This window comes from Mustela erminea, chromosome 9 (assembly GCF_009829155.1).
Source record: "Mustela erminea isolate mMusErm1 chromosome 9, mMusErm1.Pri, whole genome shotgun sequence".
NCBI classification, from domain to species: Eukaryota; Metazoa; Chordata; class Mammalia; order Carnivora; family Mustelidae; genus Mustela; species Mustela erminea.
Genome location: NC_045622.1, coordinates 3,586,096 through 3,597,332, shown reverse-complemented (window position 1 = coordinate 3,597,332; position 11,237 = coordinate 3,586,096). Strand labels below are relative to the sequence as shown.

Genomic DNA, 11,237 nt, shown 5'->3' with positions numbered 1-11,237 from the left:
CAAGAAAAACAACCAGTGTACAGCGATCTATGTCATAAATGGAGTCATCTCTCAGGAACCAAACTTGGAAATTCTTTTCTTTCACCTCCCCTCAACCCTCTCTAGAGCTGTTCATCTTCCGCACAGGACGGACGTGCCCTCTCCAGTTCATTAAACGAAACTTGCAGGAAGAATGACTGTGAGCCATTTCTCAAAACTTGGTCTCTTACTGTTGGTCTTTGAGGCATTCCCAAACCCAGGGCTGTTTCTCAGTTCTTAGTGGTTCAAAGGCTCTACTTTTTTGCATGGACAAGGGCAAGATCTGAGTCACCTACATAGTGAGTTATTAAAGGTTAATAAAATTGGAAGTTCATCAACCAAAATGAGCACATTATGAGGTCATGGGCGGCTGACTTCACCATACTGCACACGTCCTCTGTGTGTGTGGGCAAAGGCTCCTCACTGGAACCCCCAAACTTCCTAGAGGAGAAGTTGTAATTATTGAATCTTATGTGTTGGTTTGACTTGGCTGTGGTTTTTGATTGCTCTAATTATCTGTAGAATTTTTACTTTCATTGATGGTGTTTTGGTGTTTTAATGATGGCTGATTCTCCTTTCTATAGTTATTTTGTATATGTTCAATATGATGGTGGAGTTCTTCTGCTCACTAGATAGTACAGAAGCTGTAGTGGGTGAGGGAAAAGTTTTTAAATGGAAATTTTCTGGGACAAATCAAAAGCATCTCCCAGTCATTGCTCTAGTAAAGCTCACTTCTGTTATGTAGATACGGGAGGTGAATTAGTTTCCAAAGGCTGCTCTAACAACACAAAGGTGATGGTTTAAGACAACCCAAATTTATCCTCTTAGGGTTCTGGAGTTCAGAATTCCAAAACCATAGTCACTGGGTTAAAATCCAATTCCTTGCTTTTCTAGATTCTCAAGGATTCCTCAGCTCCTGGTTCCCTTTTCCTCTTCAAGGTCAGCAGTGGATGGCCATCTGCTCACATGCAATCCCTCTGACACACTCCTCCCCACTCCATTATTTATAAAGACTGCTATAATTAAGTTGGGCACACCAAGACAATCCAGAATAATTCCCCCATCCATCCCATGACCAAGGATCCTTAACCACACTTGGACAGCCCATCCTGCCACGTACAGTGATATGTCCACATGTTCTGACAATGCGTACATGCTCCTGCCTCCACAGAAGTACTGTGAGCCAGCCCCTCTCTGGTATCTAAGAATATTTTCTGTTGCCAGAACTGTCATTATGGCCAGTGGAGATGAACTGAAATCCTGAGATAGAAACGGAAGTGAAATTCGAACAAGCAAAACAAAATTATGAGAGAGACTGAGAATTATGGAAGTGGTACTGTTATTTTCCCAGCTGAGGCACAGCTGGCCTCACAGGCATTTTTGCTGGTCACCCCCAAACTTAACTACCACTTAGCACATTGCTTCTGTAGCATAAATGTGACTGGACTTCACAAAGTCCCCTCCTAAATGAACCTAAAGGTCGTCACTTCTGAAGTAGCGGATACTGAGAAGAGTGACCCCTGGACCACTGTGTCTATTCACACATTACTTCAAATTGGATGTCTTGGTCACTTAGTAAAGAGTCTCAAAAGTACCTCAAAAGGGATATCTGGGTGGCTCAGGCCATTAAGCATCTGACTCTTGGTTTCAATTCAGAGCATGGGATAGAGCTCTGCACTCAGAGGGGTGTCAGCTTGGGATTCTCTCTTCAAGAGAATCTCTTGGAGAGATTCTCTCTCAAACAAACAAAAACAAAAACCACACACACCTAAGAGAGGGAAGATAGCAGAGTAGTAGCAGACTGAAATGACATCAGATCCCAGGAGTTCAGCTAGATAGATATCAAACCATTCCAAACACCTACAAACTCAACAAGAGATAGAAGAAAAGAAGAGCAGCAATTTTAGGAACAGAAAATCGACCACTTTCTGGAAGGTAGGACATTCAGAGAAATGAATCCAAAGCAACAGGAAGACAGCACAGGGAAGGACCGGCGCCCAGCAAGTGGTAGAACAGTAGAGCACAAAACCAGAACTTTTAGAAGTCTGCTCCACTAAGGGACATTGCTCCAGAGGCTAAGGCGGGGGGGGGGGGGGGGGGGCGGGGGAGCGCTCACAGAGACCGTGTCATCTCAAGTCCTGTGGGGTCACAGAAAGATTGGGGGTGTCTGTGTGTGGCAGAGCTCCCAGGTATCAAAACCAGGAAGCCAGCTGCAGAGACGGAGCCAAGGAGTGAGCTTTCAGATTAGGGTTACCTTAAACCATGATCTGAGGCACAGTCAGCCCACTGCTTTTTGAGTAGGGACCCCACATGTGGCAGATCCAGGGAGACTCACCTTCCTTCCCCAGGAGGAGCAGCACAGCAGGAATCTGATGGGTTTGGAGACTCCAAACGGGGCCGTGCGCCAGAGACAGAAACTCACTCACAGGCCAGGTGAGCACAGAGCCCAGCCAGAGACCAGGGAGATGGAGGGATTGACGGCTTTTCTCTGAGGGTGCACTGAGGAGTGGGGCCAAGCTCTCGGCTCCTCCGGTGGGACACTGGGCTGCCGCCATCTTCATTCCCATCCTCCAAAGCCATAAGGAAAGCGATCAGGGAACAAAAGCTCCCTAGAGCGAACCCGTGCAGATTACTTAGCCCGGCCCCTGGCAAGGGCGGTGTGATTCCCACTGGGACAAAGATGTGTGAGAATCACTCCAACAGGCCCCTCCCACAGATGATCAGCAAGGACATCCAGCCAAGACCAAGTTCACCAATTGATGAGAACTATGGAACTCCAGAGTTAGAGAAAAGCAGTGCACAGAATTCATGGCTTTTTCCCCATGATCCTTTAATCTTCCAAAGATAAAGTGTTTTAAATTTTTTTTCTTATTCTATTGTTTAACTTGTTAAAAAACATTAAAAGAGGAATGAAGACAAGTTTATCTTAATAATACCTGCCTAAAAAAGTCTTCTTAAACCTTCATTGTTATAGTCATAATTTATCCCTTCATTTTATTTAATTTATATTTTGTATACATATAGGATTTTTTTCTAAAAAATTTTGGGATATAATTCCTTCTAATAGATCAAAATATACCCTAATCTAGCACAAGGCTTTGTTCTAGTCTCCAGCCTGAGCACATTCCCATCTCTCTCTCTCTTTTTTTTTTCACCATCGAACCAACTTATCAATTCCTTTTCTAGAATATTTTTTTAAATTTTCATCTTACAGACATATTCCATCCCTTGATCAAGTTTACCCTTATTTTTGTATATATGTAAGTTTTTCTTTCTTTAAAATTTTGGGAGGTAGTTTCTTCTAAGAGACCAAAATACACCCAAAATCAAGTGGGTGGCCCTGTTCTATTCACCAGTCTAATATATATATATGTATGTATGTATATATATACATTTTTAAAATTTCTTTTTTCCTCCTTTCTTCTCCCCCCGGTTTTGGATCTCTTCTGATTTGGTCAGTGTACATTTTTCTGAGATCTTTGCTACCCTTTCAGTATTTTATTCTCTCATTCATTCATTCTTATCTGGATGAAATTACAAGGCAGAAAAACTCACCAAAAAAAAAAAAAAAAAAAAAAAAAAAGAACATGAGGCAGTACTGACAGCTAGGGACCTAAACAATAAGGACATTGGTAATATGTCAGAACTAGAGTTCAGAACAACGATTCTCAAGGTGCTAGCTGGGCTCAAAAGAGGCATGGAAGATATTAGAGAAACCCTTTCTGGAGAAATAAAATCCTTTCTGGAGGAATAAAATCCTTTCTGGAGGAATAAAAGAACTAAAGTCTAACCAAGTTGAAATTTACAAAGCTGTCAATGAGGTGCAGTCAATAAATGGAGGCTCTTACTGCTAGGATAAATGAGGCAGAAGAGAGAATTAGTGATATAGAAGACCAAATGATGGAGAATAAAGAAGCTGAGAAAAAGAGAAATAAACAACTCCTGGACCACAAGGGGAGAATTCAAGAGATAAGTGATATCATAATACAAAACAATATTAGAATTGGGATTCCAGAAGGAGAAGAACAACAGAGAGGGGCAAAACATATACTGAAGCAAATTATAGTAGAGAATTTCCCTAATATGGCAAAGCGAACAAGCATCAAAATCCAGGAGGCATAGAGAACTGCCCTGAAAATCAATAAAAATAGGTCCACACCCCATCATCTAATAGTAAAACTTACAAGTCTTAGTGCCAAAGAGAAAATCCTGAAAGCAGCTCAGGAGAAGACGTCTGTAACATACAATGATAAAAATATTAGACTGGCAGCAGACTTTTCTACAGAGACCTGGCAGGTCTCAAAGAACTGGCCTGATATATTCAGAGCACTAAATGAGAAAAATATGCAGCCAAAAATACTATATCCAGCTCGGCTAACATTGAAAATAGAAGAAGAGATACAAAGCTTCCAGGACAAAGAAAAATTAAAAGAATTTGCAAACACCAAACCAGCCCTAGAGGAAATGTTGAAAGGGGTGCTCTAAGCAAAGACAGAGCCTCAAAGTAGAAGATCAGGAAGGAACAGAGACAATATACAGTAACAGTCACCTTACAGGCATTACAATGGCACTAAATTCATATCTTTCAGTAGTTACCCTGAATGTAAATGGGTTAAATGCCCCAATCAAAAGACAAGGGGTATCAGAATGCATAAAAAGCTAAAACCCGGGCGCCTAGGTGGCTCAGTGGGTTAAGCCGCTGCCTTAGGCTCAGGTCATGATCTCAGGGTCCTGGGATCGAGTCACGCATGGGGCTCTCTGCTCAGCAGGGAACCTGCTTCCTCCTCTCTCTCTCTCTCTGCCTGCCTCTCTGACTGCTTGTGATTTCTCTCTGTCAAATAAATAAATAAAATCTTTTAAAAAAAAAAGCTAAAACCCATCAATATACTATCTATAAGAAACTCATTTTAGATCCAAAGAAAACTCCAGATTTAAAGTAAGGGGGTGGAAAACAATTTACCATGCTAATGGGCATCAAAAGAAAGCTGGGGTGGCCATCCTTATATCAGATCAATTAAATTTTAAGCCAAAGACTATAATAAGAGATGAGGAAGGACACCATATCATACTCAAAGGGTCTGTCCAACAAGAAGATCTAACAATTTTAAATATCTACGCCCCTAACATGGAAGCAGCCAAATATATAAACCAATTAATAACAAAAATCAAAGAAACACATCAACAATAATACAACAGCAGTCCCCTCACTGAAATGGACAGATTATCCAAGCAGAAGATCAACAAGGAAATAAAGATTTTAAATGAAACACTGGACCAATGGACATCACAGATATATTCAGAACATTCCATCCTAAAGCAACAGAATATACACTCTTCTCTAGTGCACATGGAACATCCTCCAGAATAGATCACATCCTGGGTCATAAATCAAGTCTCAACTGGTACCAAAAGGTTGGGATCATTCTCTGCACATTTTGATACCACAATGCTCTGAAGCTAGAATTCAATCACATGAGGAAAGTTGAAAAGAACTCAAATACATGGAGGCTAAAGTGCAGCCCACTAAATAACGAATGGGTCCACCAGGAAATTAAAGAAAAATTGAAAAAATTCATGGAAAACAATGAAAATGAAAACAAAACTGTTCAAAATCTGTGGGACACAGCAAAGGCGGTCCTGAGAGGAAAGTATAGAGCAATGCAAGCCTTTCTCAAGGAACAAGAAAGGTATCAAGTACACAACCTAACCCTGCACCTAAAGGAGCTGGAGAAAGAACAGGAAAGAAAGCCTAAACCCAGGAGGAGAAGAGAAACCATAAAGATCAGAGCAGAAATTAATGTAATAGAAGCCAAAAGAACAGTAGAACAGATCAACAAAACTAGGAGCTGGTTCTTTGAAAGAATTAATAAGATTGATAAACCCCTGGCCAAACTTATCAAAAAGAAAAGAGAAAAGACCCAAATAAATAAAATTATGAATGAAAGAGGAGAGATCACAACCAACACTAAAGAAATACAAAGAATTATAAGAATATATTATGAGCAACTATATACCAGCAAATTTGACAATCTGGAAGAAATGGATGCATTCCTAGAGAAGTATAAACTACCAAAACTGAACCAGTAAGAAATGGAAAACCCAAACAAACCTGGAACCAGTAAGGAGACTGAAGCAGTCATCAAAAAACCTCCCAACAAACAAGAGCCCAGGGCCAGATGGCTTCCCAAGGGAATTCTACCAAACACTTAAAGAAGAACTAAAACCTATTCTCCTGAAACTATTCCAAAAAATAGAAATGGAAGAAAAATTTCCAAACTCATTTTATGAGGCCAGCATTATCTTGAACTCAAAACCAGAAAAAGACCCCATCAAAAAGGAGAATTATAGAACAATATCCTTGATGAACACAGATGTGAAAATGCTCACCAAAATACAAGCCAATAGGATCCAACAGAACATTAAAAGGATTACTCACCACAACCAAGTGGGATTTATTCCTTGGCTGTAAGGTTGGTTCAACATCCACAAATCAATCAATGTTGTACAATACATTAATAAAAGAAACAACAAGAACCATATGATCCTCTCAATAGATGCTGAAAAAGCATCTGACAGCAGCACCGCTCACCTTCAGCGAGGCGGACTGGCAGCCCTGAGCGTCGCAGTCATGCCGGCCGGACCCGTGCAGGCGGTGCCCCCGCCACCGCCCGCGGCCACCGAGCCCAAACAGCCCACAGAAGAGGAAGCTTCTTCGAAGGAGGATTCTACCCCCTCCAAGCCAGTGGTGGGAATTATTTATCCTCCTCCAGAAGTCAGGAATATCGTTGACAAGACTGCCAGCTTTGTGGCCAGAAACGGACCTGAATTTGAAGCTAGGATACGACAGAATGAGATCAACAATCCCAAGTTTAACTTCTTGAACCCTAACGATCCTTACCATGCCTACTACCGCCACAAGGTCAGCGAATTCAAGGAGGGGAAGGCTCAGGAGCCCTCGGCCGCCATCCCCAAGGTCATGCAGCAGCAGCAGCAGGCCACCCAGCAGCAGCTGCCCCAGAAGGTTCAAGCCCAGGTGATACAAGAGACCATCGTGCCGAAAGAGCCCCCTCCTGAGTTTGAGTTCATAGCAGACCCCCCCTCCATCTCAGCCTTTGACCTGGACGTGGTGAAGCTGACGGCTCAGTTTGTGGCCAGGAACGGCCGCCAGTTTCTGACCCAGTTGATGCAGAAGGAGCAACGTAACTACCAGTTTGACTTCCTCCGCCCGCAGCATAGCCTCTTCAACTACTTCACAAAGCTGGTGGAACAGTACACCAAGATCTTGATTCCTCCTAAAGGCTTATTTACAAAGCTCAAGAAAGAGGCTGAGAACCCCCGAGAAGTTTTGGACCAGGTGTGTTACCGGGTGGAGTGGGCCAAGTTCCAGGAGCCAGAGAGGAAGAAGGAAGAGGAGGAAAAGGAGAAGGAGCGGGTGGCCTATGCGCAGATTGACTGGCATGATTTTGTGGTGGTGGAAACAGTGGACTTCCAACCCAATGAGCAAGGGAATTTCCCTCCCCCCACCACCCCAGAGGAGCTGGGGGCCCAAATTCTCATTCAGGAGCGCTACGAGAAGTTTGGGGAGAGTGAAGAGGTTGAGATGGAGGTCGAGTCTGATGAGGAGGACGAGAAACAGGAGAAGGCCGAGGAGCCTCCTTCGCAGTTGGACCAGGATACCCAAGTGCAAGACATGGACGAGGGTTCGGATGATAAAGAAGAAGGGCAGAAAGTGCCCCCACCCCCAGAGACACCCATGCCGCCTCCTCTGCCCCCAACTCCAGACCAGGTCATTGTTCGGAAGGATTATGACCCCAAAGCTTCCAAGCCCCTGCCTCCAGCCCCTGCTCCAGATGAGTATCTTGTGTCTCCAATCACGGGGGAGAAGATCCCCGCCAGCAAAATGCAGGAGCACATGCGCATCGGGCTTCTCGATCCCCGCTGGCTAGAGCAGCGAGATCGCTCCATCCGGGAGAAGCAGAGCGATGATGAAGTATATGCACCAGGTCTGGATATTGAAAGCAGCTTGAAACAGTTGGCTGAGCGGCGTACTGACATCTTTGGTGTAGAAGAAACAGCCATCGGTAAGAAGATTGGTGAGGAAGAAATCCAGAAGCCAGAGGAAAAGGTGACCTGGGACGGCCACTCGGGTAGCATGGCCCGGACCCAGCAGGCTGCCCAGGCCAACATTACCCTCCAGGAGCAGATCGAGGCCATCCATAAGGCCAAGGGCCTGGTGCCAGAGGATGATACCAAAGAGAAGATTGGCTCTAGCAAACCCAATGAACTTCCCCAGCAGCCACCACCTCCGTCTTCAGCCACCAACATTCCTAGCTCTGCCCCACCCATTACTTCCGTGCCCCGGCCACCCGCGATGCCACCTCCTATCCGTACCACAGTTGTGTCATGCCTCGCCCCCCAATGGCATCAGTGGTCCGACTACCCCCGGGCTCAGTGATTGCCCCCATGCCGCCTATCATCCATGCGCCCAGGATCAACGTGGTGCCCATGCCTCCCTCGGCCCCTCCTATCATGGCACCCCGCCCACCCCCCATGATTGTGCCAACAGCATTTGTGCCCGCTCCACCTGTGGCCCCTGTCCCAGCTCCAGCCCCAATGCCCCCTGTCCACCCTCCGCCTCCCATGGAGGATGAGCCTGCCTCCAAAAAACTGAAGACAGAAGACAGCCTCGTGCCTGAAGAGGAGTTCCTGCGCAGAAACAAGGGTCCAGTGTCCATCAAAGTCCAAGTGCCCAACATGCAGGATAAGACTGAATGGAAACTGAACGGACAGGTGCTGGTCTTCACACTCCCGCTCACAGACCAGGTCTCTGTCATCAAGGTGAAGATTCACGAAGCCACGGGTATGCCTGCAGGGAAACAGAAGCTGCAGTATGAGGGCATTTTCATCAAGGATTCCAACTCATTGGCTTATTACAACATGGCCAACGGCGCCATCATCCACCTGGCCCTCAAGGAGAGAGGCGGGCGGAAGAAGTAGAGAAGAGAAACTTGCTGTCAGGTCTCAGCCACTGCCATTTTTGCCTCTTCCTGTCTCCCACTGTTCTGCTCTCTGCCCCAGTCCCAGGAGACCCTGCCTTGTACACTTGTTTCCCTCTTACTGAGTTTGGAAATTCAAATTGTCCTGCCAAGTTTTCTTACCCCATCCCTTCTCTACATTGATAAGGGAGAGCTTTCAAAGCTAGTCTCTTCCCTAGTGGTCTCTGGAATCCCTTTGTGTTTGAGTCTTGATTTGAGGGGATTCATTTCTTTAGGTGGCACATTAGGAGATGTGAATGCAGAAATGTGCTGTGGGATAGTGTCATAGAACCAAGTAGCACCTGGCTGATGAGAGTATGGTTGTTGTCATTATTAATCATTTTGTATAATCCCTTTGTGTTTGAGTCCTGATTTGAGGGGATTCATTTCTTTAGGTAGCGCATTAAAAGATACGAACCCAGAAATGTCCTGTGGGATAGTGTCATAGTCCCAAGTAGCACCTGACTGATAGAGTATGGTTGTTCTCATTATCAATTATTTTGTATCTTGCCATGGGTTGTCTAATAAACCTCTTGTATCCTTCTTGTGAAAAAAAAAAAAAAAAAGCATCTGACAAAGTACAGCATCCTTTCTTGATCAAAACTCTTCACAATGGAGGCATAGAGAGTATATACCTCAATATCATCAAAGCTGTCTATGAAAAACCCACAGCAAATATCATTCTCAATGGGGAAAAACTGAGAGCTTTTCCCCTAAGGTCAAGAACACGACAGGGATGTCTACTATCACCACTGCTATTCAACATAGTACTAGAAGTCCTAGTCTCGGCAATCAGACAACAAAAAGAAATAAAAGACATCTGAATCAGCGAAAAAGAAATCAAACTCTCACTCTTTGCAGAAGATATGATACTTTATGTGGAAAACCCAAAAGATTCCACTCCAAATCTACTAGAACTCATACAGGAATTCAGTAAAGTGTCAGGATATAAAATCAATGCACAGAAATCAGGTGCATTTCTATATACCAACAGCAAGACAGAAGAAAGAGAAATTAAGGAGTCAATCCCATTTACAATTGCACCCAAAGCCATAAGATACCTAGGAATAAACCTAACCAAAGAGGCAAAGAATCTGTACTCATAAAACTATAAAGTACTTAAGAAAGAAATTGAGAAAGACACAAAGAAATGGGAAAATGTTCCATGCTCATGGATTGGAAGAATAAATAGTGTGCAAATGTCTATGCTACCAGAGCAATCTACATATTTAATGCAATCCCTATCAAAATACCATCCATTTTTTTCAAAGAAATGGAACAAACAATTCTAAAATTTATATGGAATCAGAAAAGACCTCAAATAGCCACAGGAATGTTGAAAAAGAAAGCCAAAGTTGGTGGCATCACAATTCCAGACTTCAAGGTTTATTACCAAGCTGTAATCATCAAGGTAGTATGGCACTGGCACAAAATGGACACAAAGATCAATGGAACAACATAGAGAGCCCAGAAAAGGACCCTCAACTCTATAGTCAACTACTCTTCAACAAAGCAGGAAAGAATGTCCAATGGTAAAAGACAGTCTCTTTGACAAATGGTGTTGGGAAAATTGGACACCATATGCAGAAGAATGAAACTGAACCATTTCCTAATACCACACACAAAAATAGACTCAAAATGGATGAAAGACCTCAATGTGGACAGGACTCCATCAAAATCCTTGAGGAGAACATAGGCAGGAAACTCTTCGACCTTAGCCACACTGACTTCTTCCTAGGAACATCGCCAAAGGAAGGGAAGCAAGGGCAAAAATTAACTATTGGGACTTCATCAAGATCAAAAGCTTTTGCACAGCAAAGGAAACAGTCAACAAAACCAAAGACAACTGACAGAATGGGAGAAGATATTCGCAAATGACATATCAGAGAAAGGGCTAGTATCCAAAATCTATAATGAATTTATGAAACTCGACACCCAAAGAACAAATAATCCAATCAAGAAATGGGCAGAAGACATGAACAGACATTTCTGCAAAGAGGACACCCAGATGGCCAACAGACACATGAAAAAGTGCTCCACATCACTGGGCATCAGGGAAATACAAATCAAAACCACAATGAGACCACATCACACCAGCCAGAATGGCTAAAATTAACAAATCAGGAAACAACAGATGTTGGAGAGGATGCAGAGAAAGGGGAACCCTCCTACACTGTTGGTGGG

General features: G+C 43.7%; 1 pseudogene; it reads left to right on the top strand.

Moving 5' to 3' along the window:
* Positions 1-6,594: 6,594 nt before the first annotated feature.
* On the top strand, positions 6,595-9,619 carry LOC116598092 (annotated as a pseudogene).
* Positions 9,620-11,237: the final 1,618 nt, after the last annotated feature.